A 24,314-nucleotide genomic window follows, 5' to 3' on the forward strand; every position below is an offset into this window, starting at 1 on the left:
CTCTCAAATGATACAGAAAAAGACTAATGATGATGGAGATATTTATGTATGTGAGTGTGCATATGTGTGTGTATACATATAGAGATAAATGGAATAGTAAAAGTGGTAGAATGTTAATATTAGGGGTTCTGGACAAAAAAAATATGGTGGTCTTTAGGTTTGAAATTATTTCAAAATAAATTATAAAAAATTATAATGTAGATGTATGCTTAGTAAAATAGAAAAATGCCCATGATTTTTTTAAAAAAATATTTTATTTATTTATTTTGAGAGAGAGGATGAGCACAAGAGTGAAGTGAGGGGCAGAGGATGAAGCAGACTCCCCACTGAGCATGGAGCCCGATGCAGGACTTGATCCCAGGATAACAAGATTATAACCTGAGCCAACAGAAGATACTTAACTAACTGAGCCATTCAGGCATCCACCCATGATTTATTTATACATTATTCCATATGTTTATGTGTTAACAGGAATAATCTCTTTACCATAGAATTATAGATGATTGTTAACTCTCTCCTTATACTTGTCTGAATTATTGGTCATATTTATAGGCTTTTACATTTTTCTGATTAGAAGGAAAAGAAAAGTCCTTTTTTTTTTCTATTTTGAAGTCAGTCTTTTAAAATTCCATAATTACAATTTCTTATTTGCAGTTTTTAAAGTCCCTTTGATTTTCACAAACAAGACTAAAATTACACTATACATACAAATATACCCCTGCATATAAGGTACTCATACTTATGAAAGGCTCAAATACATGGATGTGAAATCATCACTTAAGGTATATATGTCAATCATTTCTAAGCAATGACCTAAAGTTGTCATTATATGTACTCATTTACATAATTAAGTCCTCTATTACATTAATCATCCTAAGTCTTGTGAACCAGCCACTCAGAAAATTAAAATTAAATCCAGTGACATTTACATAATACTCTACAGTTAACAAAGTGATTTCGTTAAATCTTCTGAATCACATTGTTTGGCTGTATTGCAAGAATCCATCTGTGTCTCACCTCAGACCTCTCTTGCTCATGAGACAGAGACCAGCAAAGGCCTCCTCTTCCTCGAGGGAGCTCCTGAGAGTGTGTGAGTGTCCAAGCCAGTCAAGGGTGGGGAAGATCAGGAATATGCCTCCCCACATTAAAGATAACTAACTCTTGTCCTCACTTCTCACCCTGAACTACTGCCTCAGGCAGTCAGCTTGTACTCATCCTCACAGCCCAGTCTGTTTTCTGAATCATCCTCAGAGAAAGAGAGGAATCTGCTCAGAGATCTTCAGGCTTTCTGTTTACCATTAAGCTCTTATCTTCATTCATTAATCCTAAGAAAGAGACCTGAAAACGGTTTCCCCAAATCAAAAATCATTAGCAGATCAATACCCTTAAGTGATGCATATATACATATACAGGTCAACCTCATTAATAATGAAGCATCTGCATCTCCAGTTCTAGCTGTTGAAACTGAAGCTGAGCAGTGCCTACTTTTGTAGAGATCTTACCTGGTGAGCCATTTAGTTTGCTTTGCAGAAGGAATGTTGTCTTTTGAGTATCCCGCTGGTCCCTTATTTCTGAGTGACTTTCAGTGGACTTTACCTTGGTCTCTCTTTCCACATCATGCTTTTTCATTTGTCCTGGCAGATCTGCACCATCACTGAGACAATCCCATCTCAATCCTTTGTTTGGAATCTGTGGTTGTCATCAAGGGGGAAAGGAAGGAGACACCACAGTGTTTGAAAAGAGTGGCAAGAGGAGCAAAAGTGATTTCTGGATTATACCCTAGCATCCAGCCTGCTCACTAAACCAATTGCACAGGTTGTCACTTGCCAGCAGATAGCAGGGCAGGAGTGAAACTGCTCTGCACAAGAAGGGGGTGAAGATAGACACAGAGGGAGAAAAGTGGATGAATATTCAGGAAAGTGTAGGCAGGAGACAAAAAAGCTAAGCATTAAGGAGGAAGAGAGGCAACCAAGATCAAGGAGTGAGATGTGAGAGAAGAAAAATGTTTACTGGAATATTTAATTAGAAACAGTCTTCTGGATATGCCCATAATCCATCTTCTTTTACCTTCCCCCATTCCCTCTACAAAAATCCTCATCCCCCACTGGATTACTAATGATTTTAGGCAAATGGAGTTTTTTTGCTAATCTTTCCTCTTCAATTCTGTTCCCTCTCACCCACTCTTCACATAGTCACCAAAAGGCTATTTTTAAGATATAAAATGAGAGGGGATCCGGGTGGCTTAGTCAGTTAAGCCTCTGCCTTCAGCTTAGGCTATAGTCATGATCCCAGCGTCCTGGGATGGAGCCCCCAGTCAGGGACTCCCTGTTTAGTGGAGAGGCTGTTTCTCCCTCTACCTCTGCCCCTCCCCACCATCTCTCACTCTTTCTCAAATAAATGAATAAAATATTTTTTAAAAGATATAAAATGAGACCACTAACTCCCCTGTCTAAAACACTTCATTTGTTTCTCACTGTACTGATAATAAAAACTAAATTTCTGACCATGACCCCAAAAGTCCTGTATGATCTGGGCCATACATTCCCCCTAGCCCCAAGTCATATCTCCTTTCCCCAACTCACTCTCCTTCTGCCACTCTAGATCCTCATATTCTCTTAAAAATGCCTGGTCCTAGAAGTGTTATTCTAAACCAGATATGCCATGTTTACAGTGAAGCCACCTATAAACCTCAGGTCTTCCAGAAGCCCATGGGAAGGCGGAGATGTCAGCCAATGAGGAAGCTTCTAGTCTGATGTCAGACCAAAATTTGTTATTCCACCATCAGTATAAGAGAAAATTAATGGGCAGCTGCCTAGTTCTTCCCTGAGTGCCAGGATATCCCCATCATCACTCAAGTGAGGCTACAAAGCTAGCAAGAGGCTCCCATAGTAGGGATGTCATGGTTCATAACATAAGTTTGATTTAGACAAAACTAGGTTTGAAACCTGACTTTACCACTGTGGCTGTATTTCTTAGTCTAGTTGCTTAATCTTACTGAGCCTCAATTTTCTACACTAAAATGTGGTAATTAGTTGACTTTGTGAAAGTGAAATTAGAAAAAGCATAGAAAGCTCTTTGTCATAGTAACCACTCAAACACTGCTAAATCCTGAACTGTAACTGAACAGAATTGCTGTTTTGAACTTTATTTTTGCTTATACAAACCTCATAAGTCCAGAAGTTAAAAGATGAGTTAGTCAAGGAAAGAGCCAGCAAAGTAGTCAACTTATTATGGATTGGGACTGTGTTAGACTTTTCCTAAAGCTTTAGCAATATCGGGTGCAGTACTGGACACACAGTGAAGCAATGTTTCTCAGGTGAGGCATGTCAACCCCTGCTTCAGAAACATTTGTCGTGAGGCACATTCTTGAGATCCACCCAAGATCTCTCATCCAGAATCCCTGGGGTTGAGGGCCGTAATGGACATTTTAAACAAGTTTCCTAGATGATTTTTATTGCACAAACATATCGACAACATGTAACTGGCACTCAAACCAAAACTGACTGATTTATTGAACAGTAGAATCTACAGTTCTGATCTCAGAAGCACAAAATTTCCATTTAGCTTTGCATCTTTTAAAAAATCTTTTTCCAAAAACATAAATAATATGTTAGATTTTTTTTAAATGCAATGAACAAAAGGTCAAGGGTTGCTGGGATATTTATTTCCAAGCCCCAGAGACTTCCTTGACATTCCAAATGCCCTCAGTGTGCCTGTAAATTGAATATTATATAACCACATGCTTATTAAACTCCATTCTCCCAGAGATTTGCCTCCATAATGCAGGTTCTATCAGGTGGTGGCTTATAGGTCATTTATAATATCAACATGGTGCCCTCATTCAACACTTTATCACTCTTACCACTCTATGTGTCTGTAATAAAGAGTCTGACTCTGTTTTTGATTTCTGATTGCTGACAGCTTTGAAGCTACATCATTCCCCTTCTCTTTCTGCTCCATGCCTGGACAAGCTGATAAGAAAGTCCGGGTGTTTCCTCCTTTGGTACCAGCAGGAAGTTCAAACCATGCAAGTCTCAGCACATTGGAGGGAATACTCACTCCAGCCTTATACTCAGACCACCATAAAAATCGAAGGGGTCACCCCTCTCTATTACTCCTAAGCTACTTGTGGACCTGCTTGGTAGTTTGTCTTGCTCTCCCTAGAAAGCCTCACTATGTGAATAGTAAACCTTTTCATACCCTCTTAGTGTGTGTGTGTGTGTGTGTGTGTGTGGCATCTTCAGTCTAGACAGCCAAATCAAATTTTGCATGGTGGGAGGTCTATCTTGTATCCATAGAGTGACCTAAACAACCTGAAAAGGGGTAGTAGCCTTTTAGTCCCTCTCACTGTCTGAAGTTTCTCTGTCTAGTCCACATATGACTGAGCTATCCATCTCCCCAACATGTTGCTCTGATTTTGTCATTTCTGCACTTAAGTATAGAATTAAAATTTTCAATGGTCTCCCTATAAAATCAAGTTCTAAAACCTTAGCCTGGCATTTAAGTGTATAATTTTAACCCGGTTTATCTTTCTAGGCTTATCTCCTGAAACATTTTTAAAAACTCTTGTTCTTTAGTCAAATAACTGAATTACTGATATCCAAAGGAATTTTAATGTCTGACTTGTATTGATATTGCCCTTGTATGTTCTTTTCCACTGTTGTCTTAAAGTATTACTTATCCTTATGATGTTATTTAAACTTTGAATTTCAACAATTTTCCTCTACAAGATTTTAAGAAGCCAGGAACCTCCTTTGTTCCTCCCATAGGACTTAAGGCAAAGCCTGGCACATCATACGTCCTTAATAAATATTTATTCTTCTGATTTGATTTTATAAAGAGTCATAAATCTACTCTAACATTTCTCAAGGGTAAAAAATTAAAATAAAGGATAATTTTTTATATTGACTTTTCATCCAAATTCTATGTTTTAATCATGTATGACTTTATGGGATTGCATTTGGGAAAATATTTTTTAATGAAATGGATCTGTGTTTTTGTAAATGTGACACTGCTTAGGAACAGGACCACATGGGTCATAGCTTTATAAGTATTGTATCAGCTCCAAATTCTAAATTCCACAACACTCTGTCAGTTTCTCTGCTACAACTTCATTTGTCATTCCCTGAAAAGTTCACTATACACACACAACACTCAAGACATTCTTCCGTGTCCAGGCATTTCTCCAACACACTCAACACTCTTCACGTATCTCTTTTCCTCTAATTAAGTGTAATTCCATTCATTTTCATTTTTATTTTGACTCACAAACTCCCACAAACAGGGTCACATATCTGAAATAGTTCCCTTTCAGCTACTCTCCACATTCTATACCTTTACATGTTCCATGTGTTTGGATAGTGTGAAAAATTTCAAGTTTCTGAAGTCTCTTTATAGGAGTTTTATGACTGTTTCTATTAGTTTAAGACTCTCAAACATACTGCGCCACATTTTCTTCCTATCTTTTAATTTTTATGGCTATGTAATATTGATCATAACATCATCTAAATCTGGCAATGAAAGACTTTCCTCTATTGATGGGGAAAAAAATCTTCATTCATGATGATGGAAGCTAATAAAGCAGTTATCTGAGGCAAGGCTGTGCAAGTTACAAATGATGGCAAGTGAGCCACATGTTACTAAGCTCCCTCAATTGCCAATTTTAAAAAAAAATGCAGCCTAATTTTCCAGCTGCACAAGGCAAAGTGGAAAAAAAATCACAAATTAGTGTTAGGTTTCTCAAGAATGTGTAGTTTTTGGAATCTAGCATCGTCACCTATGACTTCTTGCAACACAAATAACATTTATCTGTAAAACATGGAAATAATCCTGTGAAGACTCAAATTGTAAGTAGAGAACATTTTAAAGTACACACTTGAAGAACTTCCTGTAAATTAAATCTGAAAGTTCCACTGATATTCCAAATAAGGTTTCTCATCTTTGCAACAAATGAATAATCATTCCTAAATAAAGACCATGTGTTCAATAATGATTATATTCTGTTATTTCTTTTGTATTCACCCTATAATAATCAAGCTAACAAATCCAGAATAGCAGTTTTACATTATAATGTTGCCACCTTTTTATGGGGTTTTGATCCTAAATATGACTACAGAAGCCGGCCCCCAAATGTCTCCTTGGCAATGATCCATTTTGGCTCCCATTACATTCTATCATATTTCCCAAAGGGGCATGCTAAATGGAGACATTTTTTTTTTTTATCAATTAGCTACTAGAACAACAGTAGGAAAAGTAGCTGCTCTTACTTCTGTCTCAGAGACTTCAAGAGCTGGTCACTCTATTTTCAGGCAAGATCTGACTTTCAATTTTTGAATACTGACTAATAAGCTTCCTGTTAAAATGTAGATTGAACAAGAATTTACTTTCTCTCTAGAAACCTCACTAAGAAGGTAGTAAATGTGTTAAGATATATAATCCACAACCATAAAGAGAATGGAAAAAAAATGAAAATAGAATTTTGAAAGCTGAAAATCAGATGGATGAGTGGTTACTAAGTTAAGAAACTAGAAAAAGCCCAGAAGTGGTTTGAAGTGAGGAAACTCAAGGTAACTTCAGAAACAAAGAGATGCATGTTCTAAAGCCACAGAAAGCCTGGGTATTTGGGATATCAATCACCTCTGAAAGTGGAGGTTTGAGTGAGGAAGAAAGCCAGAAGCTTAGTTGATAATCTGTATAAGAAACAACCCCATGGAACTCCTCTCTCAGACTATTCAGCCAAATGACCACTTCCCTCACCATGAAAGAAAAGAAAAGTTTTGCTCACAGGAGAAATTGAACCAGAGAGTCTACAGCCTTACTTTGCCACAAAATATGAAAGAAATGTACTAAAAACAGGGAGAATAGATTAATTATGAAACTTCTGAGAGGTAAACTTCCTCCATATCTACCCCAGCCTCTTCTTCCACTTAGTCCCAAAAGCTGGCAGGAACTCAAAACCCTAAGGCATGAAAATGGAGGATTTATCTCTAGGGAACCTGAGCCCCCAGAAAGACACATTGATATTGATAGCTGGGATCCTCTAAGAAAACATCTCAGCCAGATTATTTTACACCAAAGCCCACTACTCAAGAAGGCCTATCCACTCATTTCGAGTTTAAAAGCAACCTATTTTGGTGCCTAAAATATGAGCACACCACTAATAACACTAAATATGAAAAAAAAAACCCTATGATATAAAGTGCATTGAACAAAAGAAAACAAATGAACAAGAATCAGAAAAGAAGTATTGAATGCAACAGAAGAAAATTTCAAACAAACAACTTAATTAATCCTTATAATCTTCAGAGAAATGAAAAAGATATAGCATACTCCAAACAAGAACAGAAGGCTACAAAAAAACAACATTTATTGAACAAAAACAAATTCTTGGAAGTAGGAGGACACAGCAGAAACAAACATTTTAATTGAAGGAATATAAGATAAAGTTTACTAAGTCAAGTAGAAAGTATGACATATCTGTTTAAGAGATAGAAAATAGGAAGAATGATAACATAATTAAGAGGATCAATCTGGAGGGCCATCATCATTTTAATGGAATATTCTGAAAAAGAAAAAATAAACCAGAGGGGTAGAAATTATTACAGAGGGCGCCTGGGTGGCTCAGTGGGTTAAGCCGCTGCCTTCGGCTCAGGTCATGATCTCAGGGTCCTGGGATCGAGTCCCGCATCGGGCTCTCTGCTCAGCAGGGAGCCTGCTTTCCTCTCTCTCTCTCTCTCTCTCTCTGCCTGCCTCTCCATCTACTTGTGATCTCTCTCTGTCAAATAAATAAATAAAATCTTTAAAAAATAAAAAAATTTAAAAAAAGAAATTATTACAGAAATAATTTGAAAGACACATGTGTCAGTGCTAAAAAAAAATTATCTTGCAAAGGGAGAGACCCACAAAATGCCCAGTACAATACATGAGCAAAGATCCATGTCAGTTCCTTTAGTCAGGAAATTTTAGGAGCTAAATGACAAAAAGGAAATCCTAAAACCTTCCAGAGAGTAAAAAACATATAAGAATCAGGAATCAAATTCACATTGATTGCATCACATTAATAGAGCAACTGCAAAATAAAGTGCAACCTCAGAATCTAGAGGATAATGGAGTGATATTTCAAACTCCTGAGGGAAATGATTTTCACTCTAACAACCTTTAATTACAAGAATAGAATAAGGACAGCAAGTTCTCAAAAAATATGTCCTATGAACTCTTTCCTAAGAAGTTATTAAATGACATGTTCCCAAAAAACAGTGGAGGAAACCAAGAAAGATGAAGACACAAAACCTAGAAAACGGTATGGTCCAAGGTCCAACAGAGGGGAGAGGCAAAGGAAATCTCAAAAATAGTAGTGAAAGAATATTCTTTGCCAACACCTGTGTAGCAGTTCTAGACTACCAGTCCAGACTTGAAGGAAGATAGAAGGTTACAAGAGATATGTCTTCAAGAAAAAAAATACATAATGTGATAGTTTACCTGATGTAACTGAATATATTCAGAGGAGATTTTGTATTTCCAGGAGGAAGTTCAAGAATGAATTAATGGCAGTAAACAGTACATAAAATTTAAAATTGAAGAAGGTGATTAGTCTAGGGAAAACAAAAAGGCATATAAAAGGCTGTTAATCCAGGAGCATGGAACATTTTTCCATTTCTTTGTGTCTTCCTCAATTTCTTTCATGAGTACTTTATAGTTTTCTGAGTATAGATCCTGTGCCTCTTTGGTTAAGTTTATTCCTAGGTATCTTATGGTTTGGGGTGGAAAATTGGACAGCCACGTGCAGAAAAATGAAATTGGACCATTTCCTTACACCACACACAAAAATAAACTCAAAATGGATTAAGGACCTCAATGTGAGAAAGGAATCCATCAAAATCCTTGAGGAGAACACAGGCAGCAACCTCTTCGACCTCAGCCGCAGCAACATCTTCCTAGGAACATCGCCAAAGGCAAGGGAAGCAAAGGCAAAAATGAACTGTTGGGATTTCATCAAAATCAAAAGCTTTTGCACAGCAAAGGAAACAATTAACAAAATCAAAAGACAACTGACAGAATGGGAGAAGATATTTGCAAACGACATATCAGATAAAGGACTAGTGTCCAAAATCTATAAAGAACTTAACAAACTCAACACCCAAAGAACAAATAATCCAATCAAGAAATGGGCAGAGGACATGAACAGACGTTTCTGCAAAGAAGACATCCAGATGGCCAACAGACACATGAAAAAGTGCTCCATATCACTCGGCATCAGGGAAATACAAATCAAAACCACAATGAGATATCACCTCACACCAGTCAGAATGGCTAAAATCAACAAGTCAGGAAATGACAGATGCTGGCGAGGATGCGGAGAAAGGGGAACCCTCCTACACTGTTGGTGGGAATGTAAGCTGGTGCAACCACTCTGGAAAACAGCATGGAGGTTCCTCAAAATGTTGAAAATAGAACTGCCCTATGACCCAGCAATTGCACTACTGAGAATTTACCCTAAAGATACAAATGTAGTGATCCAAAGGGGCACGTGCACCCGAATGTTTATAGCAGCAATGTCCACAATAGCCAAACTATGGAAAGAACCTAGATGTCCATCAACAGATGAATGGATAAGGAAGAGGTGGTATATATACACAATGGAATACTATGCAGCCATCAAAAGAAACGAAATCTTGCCATTTGCGACAACATGGATGGAACTAGAGCGTATCATGCTTAGCGAAATAAGTCAAGCGGAGAAAGACAACTATCATATGATCTCCCTGATATGAGGAAGTGGTGATGCAACATGGGGGCTTAAGTGGGTAGGAGAAGAATCCATGAAACAAGATGGGATAGGGAGGGAGACAAACCATAAGTGACTCTTAATCTCACGAAACAAACTGTGGGTTGCTGTGGGGAGTGGGGTTGGGAGAAGGGGGGTAGGGTTATGGACATTGGGGAGGGTATGTGCTTTTGGGTAAATTGGACGGGGTGGTGAACCATGAGAGACTATGGACTCTGAAAAACAATCTGAGGGGTTTGAAGTGGTGGAGGGGTGGGAGGTTGGGGTACCAGGTGGTGGGTATTATAGAGGGCACGGCTTGCATGGAGCACTGGGTGTGGTGAAAAAATAATGAATACTGTTTTTCTGAAAATAAATAAATTGGAAAAAAAAAGAAAAAAAAATTTATTTGTAAAAATATTAATAAAAATGTTTAATGAAAAATACAAACAATATTTTTATTTTTAAAAATATTAATAAAAATGTTTAATGAAAAATACAAAAAAAGAAAAAAAAATTTTATTTGTAAAAATATTAATAAAAATGTTTAATGAAAAATACAAAAAAAGGCTGTTAATAATGTTTACAAGAGAATAATATTGTAATTAATGAATACTGAACTAAGAAAATTATGTTGAGAAAATATGAGAGCTAAATTATCTTCCATAGTAGGAAGTGAGGGGATAATATCTAATGTTGAAAATCAAGTAGTAAAACCAGAAACATATTATTGAGAAATATGAAATTAAATACCAGAAAAAAACTAAAAGATGAGGGGGACTGCTTCTTGAAATTGAATTGAAATAGGATAGAAAGAGGCAAAGAGACCCCTGTTTTTTACTGAAAGCCTTAGAGAACAATTTGAAACTTAAAGAGAAATTTAAACAGTGTACATAAATAATTTTGATTAAAAGTAAAATTAAATATAAAAATTAGAAATTATAAAGAAGAACTTAATTAGGACTGATTCTAAAATGCATATGAAAGCCCAAGTATTGAGAATAGCCAATACAAGGTAGAAATACTTTTCCTGTCCTTTTTTTTTTAAATGTAGGCTCAGCATGGAGCCCAATATAGTGCTTAACTTTACGACCCTGAGATCAAAACCTGAGCTGAGCCCTTCAACAACAGATGAATGGGTAAAGAAGATGTGGTACATATATACGATGGAACATTATGCAGTCATCAGAAAGGCTAAATATCCACCATTTGCATCAACATGGATGGAACTGGAGGGGATTATGTTAAGTGAAATAAGTCAAGCAGAGATAGACAATTATATAGTTTCACTCATATGTGGATCATAAGCAATAGCAGGGAGGACCACAGGGAAAGGGAGGGAAATCTGAAGGGAAAGAAATCAGAGAGGGAGATGAGCCATAAGAGACTATGGATGCCAGGAAATGGACTGAGGGTTTCAGAAGGGAAGGGGGTGGGGGTAGTGGGTAAGGCAATGGGTATCACAATGTTGTGATGTGCACTGGGTATTATATGTAACTAATGAACTGAACACTACATCAAAAACTAATCATGTACCATACAGTGGCTAACTAAACATAATAATAAAACAAAACAAAACAAAAACCTGAGCTGAGATCAAGAGTTAGACACTTAACTGACTGAGACACTCAGGTACTCCAAGATATAAATACATTTTATACAGCTTCATAATTAAGGTAGTGTACTACTGGCATAAAGATAAATAAATAAAGCAATGAAACAAAGTAGAATAGAAGAAAAGATCTATATATGTACAGCCATCTGATTTACAACAGAAACACTACTATAATTTAGGGGAGAAAGATTGAAATTTTCAATAAATATTGTTGAACTAATTGAATATCCATTTGCAGGGAGGATATGAACCATGGCCCTTACCTCACAGAATATACAAAAGTTAATTAGATATAGACTAGAGAGTTAAAGCAAAAAATAAAGCTTTTAGAAGAGAACAGAATAATAGATCTGTAAACTTAAGGTTAGATTTAAGTAGCATAAGAAAAGCACTAATTATAAAACAAGAGATTGATAAATGAAATTTTAACACAATTAAGAATTTCTAGGGGTGCCTGGGAGGCTCAGTTGTTTAATCCACTGCCTTTGGCTCAGGTCATGATCCCGAAGTCCCAGGATCAAGTCATGCAGCAGGCTCCCAACTCCATGGGGAGCCTGCCTCTTCCTCAGACCTTCTCCCCTCTCAGGCTCTCTCTCACTGTCTCTCTCTCTCAAATAAATAAATAAAATATTTTTTAAAAAAACTACAAGAAGAACTTCTATTAATCAAACACTTAAAAGGCAAGTAACTAAATTAAATTTAGAATACATAAGTAACTACCAATCAATAATATAAATGTAGACAACCCAAACTTTATGGGCAAAAACTTGAGTAAGAATTTTATAAACATGGATATCCACATGGGCAATATTTATTTGGGGGAAAGTGCTCAATTTCATTACTCATTAGGCAAATACAAATTAAAACCAGAATACCACTGTGCACTCATCTGAACATCTAACATTTAAAAGACAGGCAATAGCAAAATTTGGTGATGAAGGGAGGTAATGAAGGGGGGCAACATCTACCTCACATGTCACTAGCAGAAATTTAAATTGTATAACCACTTTGGAAAATTGTTTCAGTATCTATGACAGAGTAATTCCACTCCTAGTAACACATACATTCAAGAGGAATGGATGCATACATCCACCAAAAAATGTATATGAGAATGTTCATAGCAAATTTACCCATTAAAGAAAAACACTGGAAACAACCCAAATCTTCATCAGCAATGGAGTAGATAAACTATGGTATTTTGCTACAATGGGATATTAAGTAGCAATTAAAAAGAACAAACCAACATTAAATGCAACAATGTGAATGAATTTCACAGACATTATGTTGGGTGAAAGAAGCTAGACACAAATGAGTACATATAGCATGATTCCATTTATGTGAGGTGTGTAAGCAAAATAAATTTTTAGTAATACAAATTATAGTAATTATTCTGAGGACAGAAATAGTGATGGGAAAGATGCACAATGAAGCCTTCTGAGATATTGGAAATATTCTGTATTTTGATCTGTCTTGTGGATCCTTAGGTATGCTCATAAATAAAAATTCAATAAACTACACACCTAAGATTAATGCACATATATTTTTATACCTCAATAGAAAAGAGAAGTTTGTTTGTGGGACATATTTTTAAGCTCCTTCACCTCCCTCAGGGTCTCCTTGTCGCCACTACTCCTAGTTTCCAGTAACCTCTGTTTGCCTTATTTACTCTTAGATACTTTCCAATGTCACAACCCTAAACACCTTCTTCCCCCAACTACTCAGAAGTTAACAGTTTAACCATCTCAAGCTTAATGTTCCAGACATTCTGGCCTTCCATCAGCCCTAAGTAAAATACCTGCTCTTGGAGAAAGTGCACAGACTATTTTTTTTTTCTGACTGCTTTTAAAATTTTTTTTTCCAATTTATTTATTTTCAGAAAAACAGTATTCATTATTTTTTCACCACACCCAGTGCTCCATGCAAGCTGTGCCCTCTATAATACCCACCACCTGGTACCCCAACCTCCCACCCCTCCGCCACTTCAAACCCCTCAGATTGTTTTTCAGAGTCCATAGTCTCTCATGGTTCATCTCCCCTTCCAATTTACCCAAAAAGTGCACAGACTATTTTTAAGATTCCATGATGTCATCTTACTCCACATTCTAAGCTTGCTGAAGTCCTCTTCTTCACCCAAAGTCCCCCTACCACCCACAAAAAAAAAAAAAAGAAAAAAAAGAAAAGAAAGAAAGAAAGAAAAGAAAAACACAGAGAACAGGTATGAGAGGTGACTATAAATTAAAAAAAATTTTTTTCTGGTGGCATAAATTTCATTTTCTTTATATTTTTGTAATTTTCATATTTTTCTACCTTTTTCTTTCCTTTACACTAGTCTTATTTCTTCTTTTCTCTGCACCTGTATCTGTTATACTTTAAAAAGACATGAAGAATGAGTTGGTTCTAGAATAATTTCTTTAATAAATAGATTTTTAGAGCAGTTTTAGGCTTAGGGAAAAATTGATTAGAAAGTACTAGAGAGGGACGCCTGGGTGGCGCAGTTGGTTGGACGACTGCCTTCGGCTCAGGGCGTGATCCTGGAGTCCCGGGATCGAGTCCCACATCGGGCTCCCAGCTCCATGGGGAGTCTGCTTCACTCTCTGACCTTCTCCTCGCTCATGCTCTCTCTCACACTCTCTCTCTCAAATAAATAAATAAAATCTTTAAAAAAAAAAAAAAAGAAAGTACTAGAGAGTCCCATATATCCCCTTTCAAGGACACCAATCTTTCTAACTAGTTTCCCTAATATTAACATCTTGCATTGGTGTAGTACAATTGATGAAGAACTATTGATACAATATTATTAACTAAAGCCCATAGTTTACATTAGGTTTCACCTTTTGTGGTGTACAATGTTATAGTGTTTTAATTTTAAGTAAGCTCCATGCCTAATCCAGGACTTGAACTCATGACTCTAGGATCAGGAGTCATGCTCTACCAGCTGAGCCAACCAGGTGCCTTTTATGGGTTTTGACATATGCATAATGTCATGTATCCATCATTACAGTATCACACAGAATAGTTTTCATACCTGAAAAATGCTCTGTAGCCCCCTGTTCACCTCCCTCCTCCACCTCTGTCTCCCATCTCAAACTTCTGGCAGCTTCTGATATTTTTATTCTCTCTATAGTTCTCCTTGTTCAGAATGTCATATCATTGGAATCATACAGGATATAGCCTTTCAGACTGGCTTCTTTCACTAGCAATATGCACTAATTTCCTCGATGTATTTTCATGTCCTGATAGCACTTTTTACTAAAGTATTGTTAGGTAATAGTTCATTGTTTGGTGGTACCACAATTTGTTTACCCATTCACCTATCAAATTATATCTTGGTTGCTTCCAGTTTGGGCAATTATGAATAAGGTTGCTATAAACAGTTGTGTGCATGTTTTTTTGTGGACATAAGAGGAAGGGAGAGAGAATCTCCCCAACGTGGGGCTCAATCTCATGACCACAAGATCATGACCTGAGCTGAAATCAAGTCAGAATTTGGGTAAATACCTGGGGGTACAGGTCATACGGTAAGATACTGTTCAACTTTGTGATAGATAATTTTTTAAACATTCTAAATACAAAGAAATGAGGTACTTCTTCAGAACAGAACATTGGAAATGACCTTTTTCCCATCATTACCTCAGTCCTACTTAGTAGTAGATCTCAGAATAGTTCAAGTTTTCACATTTTAATCTACATTTCTTCTCTTGAAGGAGCCACTAAACTCCTCTGTAAGACAAGCCAGAATCAAGTAGATCTGGGTGGTGAGGAAGAGAACCAAAATGCTATAGAAAAAATTCCATTGGTAAGAGCCCTTTTTGGATGGGGGCGGGGTATGAGCTTTGAAATGAGGTATGTTAAGCTTGACTCCAAAATCTGCTTACTAGTTCCTCATTATAGTTACTTAACCTACCATAGCCTCAATTTCCCATCCATAAAACAGTGATTAACAGCATAATGGCATTGGAGAAAGATTTGATGAAATGGCATATTTCAAACACACAACAGAGCCGGGTACATGGGAGACCTTCAACAAAAGTTTATTTCCCTCCTTTGATTAAGACTACATGATTACCACACTAAACTTTTCCTCCCCCACCTCACTGGGACAATACCAGTGGGACCTCCTCTCGGGAGACCAGGAAATCTCTGATAAGACTTCCAAGTGAATTCTTGAAAAGATTTCTAAGATTGAGTGACATCCTGTGGAAGTCATTAGAAGTAGGATAGTGATAGGCCTTGGCAGTTCTCTTGATAGATTTACTCCCTAATGCCTTTTAATGTATTATCCTCCCTGGAGTATTTGCATTTTAAATTAGGATTTCAAAAGATAATATGAAGAAATTAGTGCCCAGCTGAATTTTAATCAATCTTGTAATTGACTCTCCTTAACCTGTCCCGAGAAATACCAGTCATTTTGCAACATAGCCTAAATGGTCCACAGAATTCAACTCAGACTCTTCTAACAACAATGCAATGTGGGATCATTGTTCCTACACTACAAAGTTCAAATGAAAGGACTGCTTGGAGCCTTATGAAAATGAGACTGCTATTTTCTATGAATGTGAGGGTAAAAATCACTTTGCATGGAAATATATCTATCTTTAGATGTGTTAGCTCTAACTACCACAGGGAGTATCCAATCAAAGTTAAGTGACTTCACAGATATCGAAAGTGCTGAGATTTGCTGATCAATCTGGGATACGTCAGACTTCTTAGAGATAGCTCTGTGCTTTCAGTGTCATAATAAATGATAGTTCCCTTTTTTCTCCCTAGATGATTACCAGGAGATTAACAGCTATTTAAATGCACCAATATGAGGCGCCTGGGTGGCTCAGTGGATTAAGCCGCTGCCTTTGGCTCGGGTCATGATCTCGGTGTCCTGGGATCGAGCCCCGCATCGGGCCCTCTGCTCAGCAGGGAGCCTGCTTCCCCATCTGTCTCTGCCTGCCTCTCTGCCTACTTGTGACCTCTCTCTCTGTCAAATAAAATAAATAAAAATCTTTAAATGCACCAATATTATGGCTCTCTGCAAGTCATAGATCCTACCATTCTTCCCCAAGATAATTTACCCTCCCAGTTCTCAGGGTTATATTTGTGTCATGGAGCCAGTGTTTTCTTTCCTCAAAAGAGGGCAAGACCCATGTCTTATTTGCCTATGTACTTGGTAGCATGAACCCTTGTGTACATGGTGTTGACTATCGATTGGCAAATGTCATAGCCTTATTGTAAGATAAGAAATTAAAGATGAAAATTCTCTATTTACAAAGTGATTTGATTACCAACCCGGTAGTTTAATAATTTGCATTTTATAACTTACAGGAACTATGTGGTAGTATTAAAAATAATCGTAGTAGGCCCTGGCATTCTTAATATATATGTCCTGAGACATTTACAAACTCCTCAATTCACAGATTCCATTTATAGTATGGAATTTCTCTTGTAAATTTCAGTCAAGTATCACTAAGAACTTTTAATTGATCCCTTAAGACCTTTATAATTCTATAAATAGAAGGCTAGACTCATTTATAAAGCTAACAATATGAATTCTGTCTGGAAAATTTATTGAAATAGTTTGTGAATTGCCTTTCCTTATTTCCTTATGGAGCACATGGTAAAAATATTCATATCATGGACCCAAACCACTACCAATGTCGCACTCCTTCTCTATAACTTATCCCAAGCATCTATTTCTCTGTATAAGCATCATCTACTTCTTAGGTTGCATAACTTCCTCTTCACACCATGACAACATTGTTTTTAAAGATTTTATTTATTTGTCTGTTTGTTTGTGTGTTTGAGAGACTCTCATAGTTGAGAGTGAGGGAGGAGCAGAGAGGAAGGAAGAGAGAATCTCCCCAACGTGGGGCTCAATCCCATGACCACAAGATCATGACCTGAGCTGAAATCAAGTCAGAACTTTAACCAATTGAGCACCCAGGCACCACACCAAAACTTTTTTTTATTTCTAGTTGGTTTTGGTTGTCTGTTTTTTTTTTGTTTGTTTGTTTGTTTTTTCCGTTTCTTTGTTTAGTAGGGGTACTTTCCATAAAATACAGATTCTTGCTTCATAGAAGGTGCACAAATGGGGGGTGAGCTAAGAACCATAAAGTCAAGCTGAGATGAGGATGTTTGGCATTAGATAGGCTCCACCTGAGGAATGTGACTCCCTCTGTAGGATTCAATTGCGTACATCGGCAAAATTCAAACTATCACATTATGTGAACTATTGGAATTGCTTAGCAATTGTCAAAACTGCACACATTAATTCTCTAAATGCCAATGGTCTTACAGTGATTTTTTTTAAACTCTAACATAATTCATGAATATACAGCCTTTTTTGAGAAGGAGAGTGTTGTAAACTAAATTAGTGAGTCCTATTGTGAGTAAGAAACTGGGTTACTTGTCTTATGCTCTAAAGACACGACATTTAATCCTCCCAGAAACTTTATGAGGTAGGTATATTAATCCAGGTTTTACAAGAAACTAAAGCTCTGAAAAGATTTAAAGTTGCCCAGTATTATACAACTGATAATTGGCTGGGAAACCATTCAAAGCGGGGTCTGACACGACAGTGCTATTTTCACTTGGACCTTTGCTGTTCAAAATGTCTACAGCATTAGTGTCACTAGATGGCTGCTGTAAATGCAGAATCTCTAAGAAATACAAACCAGTTTACAGATAATTGATATTGGGTCTGCCGATCTCATACATGCCAAGGAACGAATGGAAAAACTAAGAAACCGAGGTACACAGAGATTGAAAGTGTTGACAGGGTTTATTCACTACTTAATTATATAATCTAACCTTTGAATTTATTCCTTTTCTCCAGGAAAATTTCCACAAGTCAATATTATACAGGATGATATCTCTTAATAAGCAATAAAAAAGCAATATGCTCCAAACTAATGACAGATTAACCACAATATTTTTCTAGGCAAGGGGAGATGAAAGGAATAAAGTCCAAGTTTAGTTGAGGTGTACCCTTTAGAGGAGCACTGATGTCCAGCTGCTAGTATAAGAGTCCCCTGTTGCTAAAGCATGTTGCTAGGGAATATGGGCCATGGTGTTGGCATTGCCCAGAGAGAGGAGCTCTGAGGCCACTCCATGGTCTTCATCACTGCAGGGAAGAGTTGCCTTTACTGGCAGGAGCTAATGAACACCTCTTGCATAGTCCTCACAAACACTCGGTCTTTATGTCTAAATGTCCCTTTGCATAGTTGCTTCTTCATGTTTTTATTGAAAGCCCTCAGGGGCCCCCCTCAGCAGCCCAGCTTATCACCAGCAACAGATGAGATGACAACACTCTGTCGCAGCAGACTTTACTCTTATAGCAAAAACAATGTTACTATTAACAATTTTATTTTTGTCATAAACAAGTGGATTTGAAATCAGATCAAACCCGTATACAACCTTATGTTACTTTAATTCCCTCTTCCAAGCATACTCCTCTTCTAGTCTTTCTTAGTAGTGACACTATTCAGTTGCTCAGACCAGTCCTAATGGTCATCTTTATTCTCTTTCTGTTCTCCTACATATAATCCATCACAACTTTTTTTTGATTCCCCCATAAAATATCCTAAAATTCAACCACATTTCACCATTATCACTTCTTCCAAAAAACCCCATCTTTTTCCTGGGTAACTATATGGTCTCATAATTCACTATTCTTTCTTATTCTACTCTTAAAACTTCTATGAGTCATTCACTACACAGAAGTCAAAGTGATATTTTTAGTTACTTCTAACAATTCCTCATTGAATTCAGAATAAAATTCAAATTCCACGATCCAGCCACTCTTTCTACCAGTCTCTTTCTCATTATCCATGCTTGAGTTAATATTGGCCTTCCTTCTTTTTCTGGAACATATCAAACTCATTCTCACCTCAAGGTTTTCATACCCAACTGTAATGCTACTCCTTCTTTCTGTGCCCTTTCTCACACTCACACATCATCAGCTGCTCAGAAGAGCCTTACCTGACTATCTTAACTAAAGCAACCCCTCCTGGCCCTGAAATGTATTCCAAAAGACAGTTTTATTTTTTTCATAGACTGTTACAGGTTGGGTTTCCCTGGAACCAGAGACTGGGTAGTGGCTTTGCTTGTAGGAAGCTTATTAGAGATTTTCTTGTTCAACATCTGATGAAAGGAAGGAAAATAAGAGGCTTTGACGAAGGGAGAAGTTGAGCTACAAGTCCAGCCCCAACAAAGGCCTCAGCCAACCCGACAGGGAGCTCTGAAGCTGCGATGGACTTTTAGAGATAGATCAAGTGTCAGCAAGGAGGAGGGCAACATTTTTATATCTCCACATCAACTCAAAGACAGAATATAAAGGTCTAGAGAAGTCACAACCCAATATTTCAAGGTCATTCTTTTTTGTATGTCAGCTTCAGGATAACAGATATTTGGGGGCCGGGAAGAAGAAGGAAAGAAAGAAAGGAGGGAAGGAAGGAAGCAAGCAAGGAAGCAAGGAAGGAAGGAAGGAAGAACAAATGACCTTACCTTCATTGATATTTGCGCTGTTTTGGATTAGGATTAGATTAGTTTATTGCCCAAACCAAGTGGAACTGAGGTGAGATTTTACATATAATTACTTAAAGAAAAACACATACAAATATACTTAACATTTTATGTGTAAAACTACCTATATTTCTATGTACAGTGACATATATAGATATGTAAGGATATATTAGATGCCAGCTGATTTCCAGATAGTGAAATAATATTGAAAATAATACTCTTCAGAGCCATAATTTTTTACTCAATTGTTAGGACCAGTCTATCCAAAACACACTTTTAATAGTGGCATGAGATATGTGGAAAATACAAGGAAGAAAAATCCATGCAAACAGCAAATGCCAAAATCGAACTGTAAACTCAAGGCATGCCAAAGTCTAAAAGGCATGATATGTGTACAGAAGCAAGCTGAAGCGGTCAGCCAGGCTCCATGAAATAGCTTTCAGCTCAGCTGTGAGGTCCAGAATAGGATTTTCTCATCTACCCTATTCTTCATTCTTTGGTTTCTGCATGAACCCAAATAAATACATTCTTTATCTAGATGGGTGTGTCTGCCTTCTGGTGAGGGTCTAGTTACTGGTTTTAGGGAGGAACTGAGTATTGAAATTGGCCATGGAAACCTTGGTTTACATTGCCTTTGAGCCACAGTCTTATTTGCTCAGGGAAAGGAGCTGGCTGCAGGAAGAGGCACCTTCTTCCTCTGCTGCTGAATTTCAATAAGCAGAATCAATCAACAAAGTCAGGGCACTGTTAAGACCTGACAGGCTCTGGGCCTCCTTTGGGATGAGGCCAAACTAGGGATTTAAACCTGACACAGAACTTGTTGGATTTAATATTAAAGAAACATGAAGCAATGGCATGTCCCCAGGAGGCTCTTTCTCCTTGACACAGGAATAGAAGTTATGGCCACATGGCCTTATCTTTTTTGCCCTGTTGTTAGAGGCTACTTAGACATAAAAGACCTTCTTTTGAAGAGAGTTATGGAAACAATGTATAATAGTTGCTAGTTATATATTTTACCAATATAATTAGCAAACAAATGCCATAGATTATAAATTAGGAGTGTGTGAATTTAGAATTTTGTTCTGTCCATAGCCTTCCCTTCCTTGAAACTTGAAAGCCAGTACATTTAGCTGCCAGAATAAATCAACTCCACATTTTGGAGGCTTAACTTGAGTGCAGTCACCAGGCAAGTGAGATTCAAGGGTTTGCTGCAGATCCTGGTGTGTTTTCAGTTTCCCTGTTGTGAATGTTTAGTAGTGGTAACCCCTTCAGTGTTACTTCTCCCAAGGTATCTCTGATTCCCCTTGATTTATTTCACCGACAGAAATCACATTTTTAATCTGTCTGTACCTCTGAGCCAACTGAGAAAAGAGGGAACACAAAATGGCCCCATTTCTTGTGAATTATCCAAACATATTGTCAGCAACTCTAAATACTGCTCAAGATTAATTTCTCCTTTGGTTCCTTCTTGTGTTTTGGCCCTAAGCTTTGCTAACTGTGACTTCTGGCTCTGGTTCCTTTTGGGCTTCCTCCTCCTGGCTTCCACCTTGTCTCAGTAGCAGAACTTCTAGCTCTGACCATCAGCTGTGTCCTTGATCTGGTTTGTTGCATGTCCTTAAGGTCTCCTGCTCTCTTTTCCCCATAGACCTGGGCTGAGGTACTATGGTAATTTCAAAATTCATGGCCTAGTTCTGATGGCATGTCCTGGAAAGAAGGGAAACCAGAAAACCTTGTCTTCTAATACTCTTTCCCTACCCTGAAAAACAGATTAAAATGTATTTTGCCCTTCTGGACAGCATAGGTGTGTTATAAAGATTAATATCTGTGGAGCCTATGTGGATTAATGTGAAAAGCAGCCATGTAGAAGATTGCCAGGCTATTGCCTTGGCAACACCTCCACATTAGGAAGAAACCTTTAACACAAGCTGTAATTACAACTAAGGAGACTGTTTTTGTTTTTATCAAGCAAACCAAACTCTGTATTTCCAGGTGCCTTTTGTCTCCTTCAAATTAGCCATTGGGTGAAACTGTCACTTATTTCACTGATTAAAGCAATTAATCCCTGCTCAAAAAACTGTTTGGAATGACCTTTTGGTATTGCCTTAAGGTCTCATGGCATATTTTTTTCAAATATCCTTAATGGCAAAAAGTCTTCATCCTATTAGGGTGGCCCTCAAAGTACCAAATACAGATAGAAAGTTAGCCATTAATCTACTAGGAAACATTAGAAAGACGGAGAGAGAGAGAGAGAGAGAGATGGAAAGAGAGAGACTAGACTCTATCCATAACTATAACCATATATAGAGAGAGGACTGATTCTAAAGTAATAAGGTGTATATGTGTGTACAAATACATGCTCATAGGGGTGAGTGTGTGTGTATGAAAGAGAGGAAGACATAGAATATCCTAGGTTTATTGGTAGAGTAGTGACTTTATGTTTCACTGAACAAGGAAAGCAAATCTAACAGACCATGCATGCTACAACTTCCACCCCATCAGGAAAATTTCTCAGCTTCAATCTTGATTGGAAGCACAGAAAAAAATTATTATTTTGCTGTCAGCTAGAAGGTCCCATGGGGCACAATATGGGAACACCTTTCCTGAACCCAAGACTCACACAACATGGTCATCATCACCCATCTCTGCTGCTACAGAAGACCAGACAACAGGACTGGATGTGCAGACTTGTTCTGAAGAAAATGTTCAAACTGTCAGACTGCCTCTAAAATGCAAGCTACCCCCCTTCCCACCCACTCTCCCCTTTTTCCACTGCGGCTAGTCTCTATCCCCATTATTCTTTCCCTCAGGCCTCTCTCTGCCTTTATAAAGATAAGCAATTATTTTCAGCTTCAAGAAGGATGCTGCCCCTTAGGGTCTTTCTGAATGTAACAAATCTGGGAATAGCGGATGATTTACAGATTCAACAACTACCTGGCAGATACTGTGCGATATTTTGCTGTCAACCCCAAGGGACTTATAAACATGGTTTTTCTAGTCACAGAAAATCTGTAAGAAAAAAAAAAGAGGAATCAAATGTTTTCCTCTCCTTTTAAAAAATATGGTTCCTTCTTTCCTTCCCATTGGCAAATAACTCCATTTTTAGATGCCTACAAAAGAGGCAGAAGCATTCTTACTTTGTAAATTCTAGTATTTCCTAACTCATATTGTATATGATTCTTCTTCAACATTAACAATGGACAGAATTCCTGGGTTTGTACTATTTTCTGGATTCACAAGTCAGTGTGTGTGTGTTGGGATTGGTGGTGTTCTGCCTGTCAGATTCTACTGAGGACCACTGATGCTAAGTCAGGACATGAGAACTCAGTTTTGTTTTGTTTTTTAAAATTTTATTTATTTATTTATTTGAAAGGGAGAGAGAGCACAAGAGCATGAAGACGGAGAAGAGACTCCCTGCTGAGCAGGAAGGCCATCATGGGGATGCTGAGCTCATTCCCGGGGTGCTGGGATCATGTTCTGAGCCCAAAGCAGATGCTTAACCATTGAGCCATGTAAGTGTCCCGGGAACTGAGTTTATGTTCTTGCTCCTAATTCTCAGTGGTGTTAGTCACCTCTCAACCTGTAACTGACATACCTACCTTCTCACTTTGCCAGGACTGACAATTTGCCACATTTCAGGAAATGCTTTCGTGTATGCCAGAGCATACTCAGGCCCCATGTTTACAGTTTTTGTTGTTGTTGTTTTCTATTTTAATCCCTCTGGCAGATTACTGCAATATTTAGAATGGATTGGTTGGGTCTGCTTTGCCCTGTTGCCTAAATTCAATTCATCTTAACAATCATTTTTGGAATCCGTGCTAAGGACAGATATAAACACTGCAAAAGGTAAATAAAAGGTTGAGACATAATTAACAATCTAAATGGGTAGATAATTTGAGCAAAAAAAGGAATGTAACATAAGGAAGAGTAAAACAAATGTCTTAAGATATACATGACATTACTCTTTACTATTATACTGTTAGATGTTGGCCATCAGGAATAGGATGGTGATGAGAAAAAGAGTGAACAGAAATCAGGAAAGGAGGCTCTAGAAAACACTTCTCCAATAAATAAGTTCAAATCTGTATTCTTAAAGGGTCTTTATTCCTCTGGCTACACTAGAGCCCTCTGAATATGAATGCTATGTTGGTAAATCTGTGTAAAGAGTGTTAAGTGTAGGGAAGCCATTATTTGTTCTTTAAGACCTTTTTAAAGAGCAATTTTAGGTTTATAACAAAATTGAGAGGAAGTTGCAGAGATTTCCCATGTGTCCCCTGAACTCACATGTATATAACCTCCTTTTTATCACCTTCACTCACCAGAACAGCACTTTTTTTTTCTTTTTTTTTTTACCAAGGATGAACCTACACTGATGCATCATAATCACCCAAAGTCCATAGTTTACCTTAGGGTTTACTCTTGGTTTTG

At 37.5% G+C, this 24,314-nt stretch overlaps 1 long non-coding RNA gene across 1 annotated transcript in view; it reads right to left on the reverse strand.

Moving 5' to 3' along the window:
- The window catches only part of LOC122907857, a 125,125-nt gene that overhangs the window by 87,819 nt on the left and 12,992 nt on the right, over positions 1-24,314 (reverse strand). Inside the window, exon 2 of the long non-coding RNA XR_006384771.1 lies at positions 1,503-1,689. This is a non-coding gene — a long non-coding RNA (uncharacterized LOC122907857). The remainder of the gene's footprint in view (positions 1-1,502; positions 1,690-24,314) is intronic.

Source organism: Neovison vison, chromosome 5 (genome assembly GCF_020171115.1).
Source record: "Neovison vison isolate M4711 chromosome 5, ASM_NN_V1, whole genome shotgun sequence".
Lineage (NCBI taxonomy): Eukaryota > Metazoa > Chordata > Mammalia > Carnivora > Mustelidae > Neogale > Neogale vison.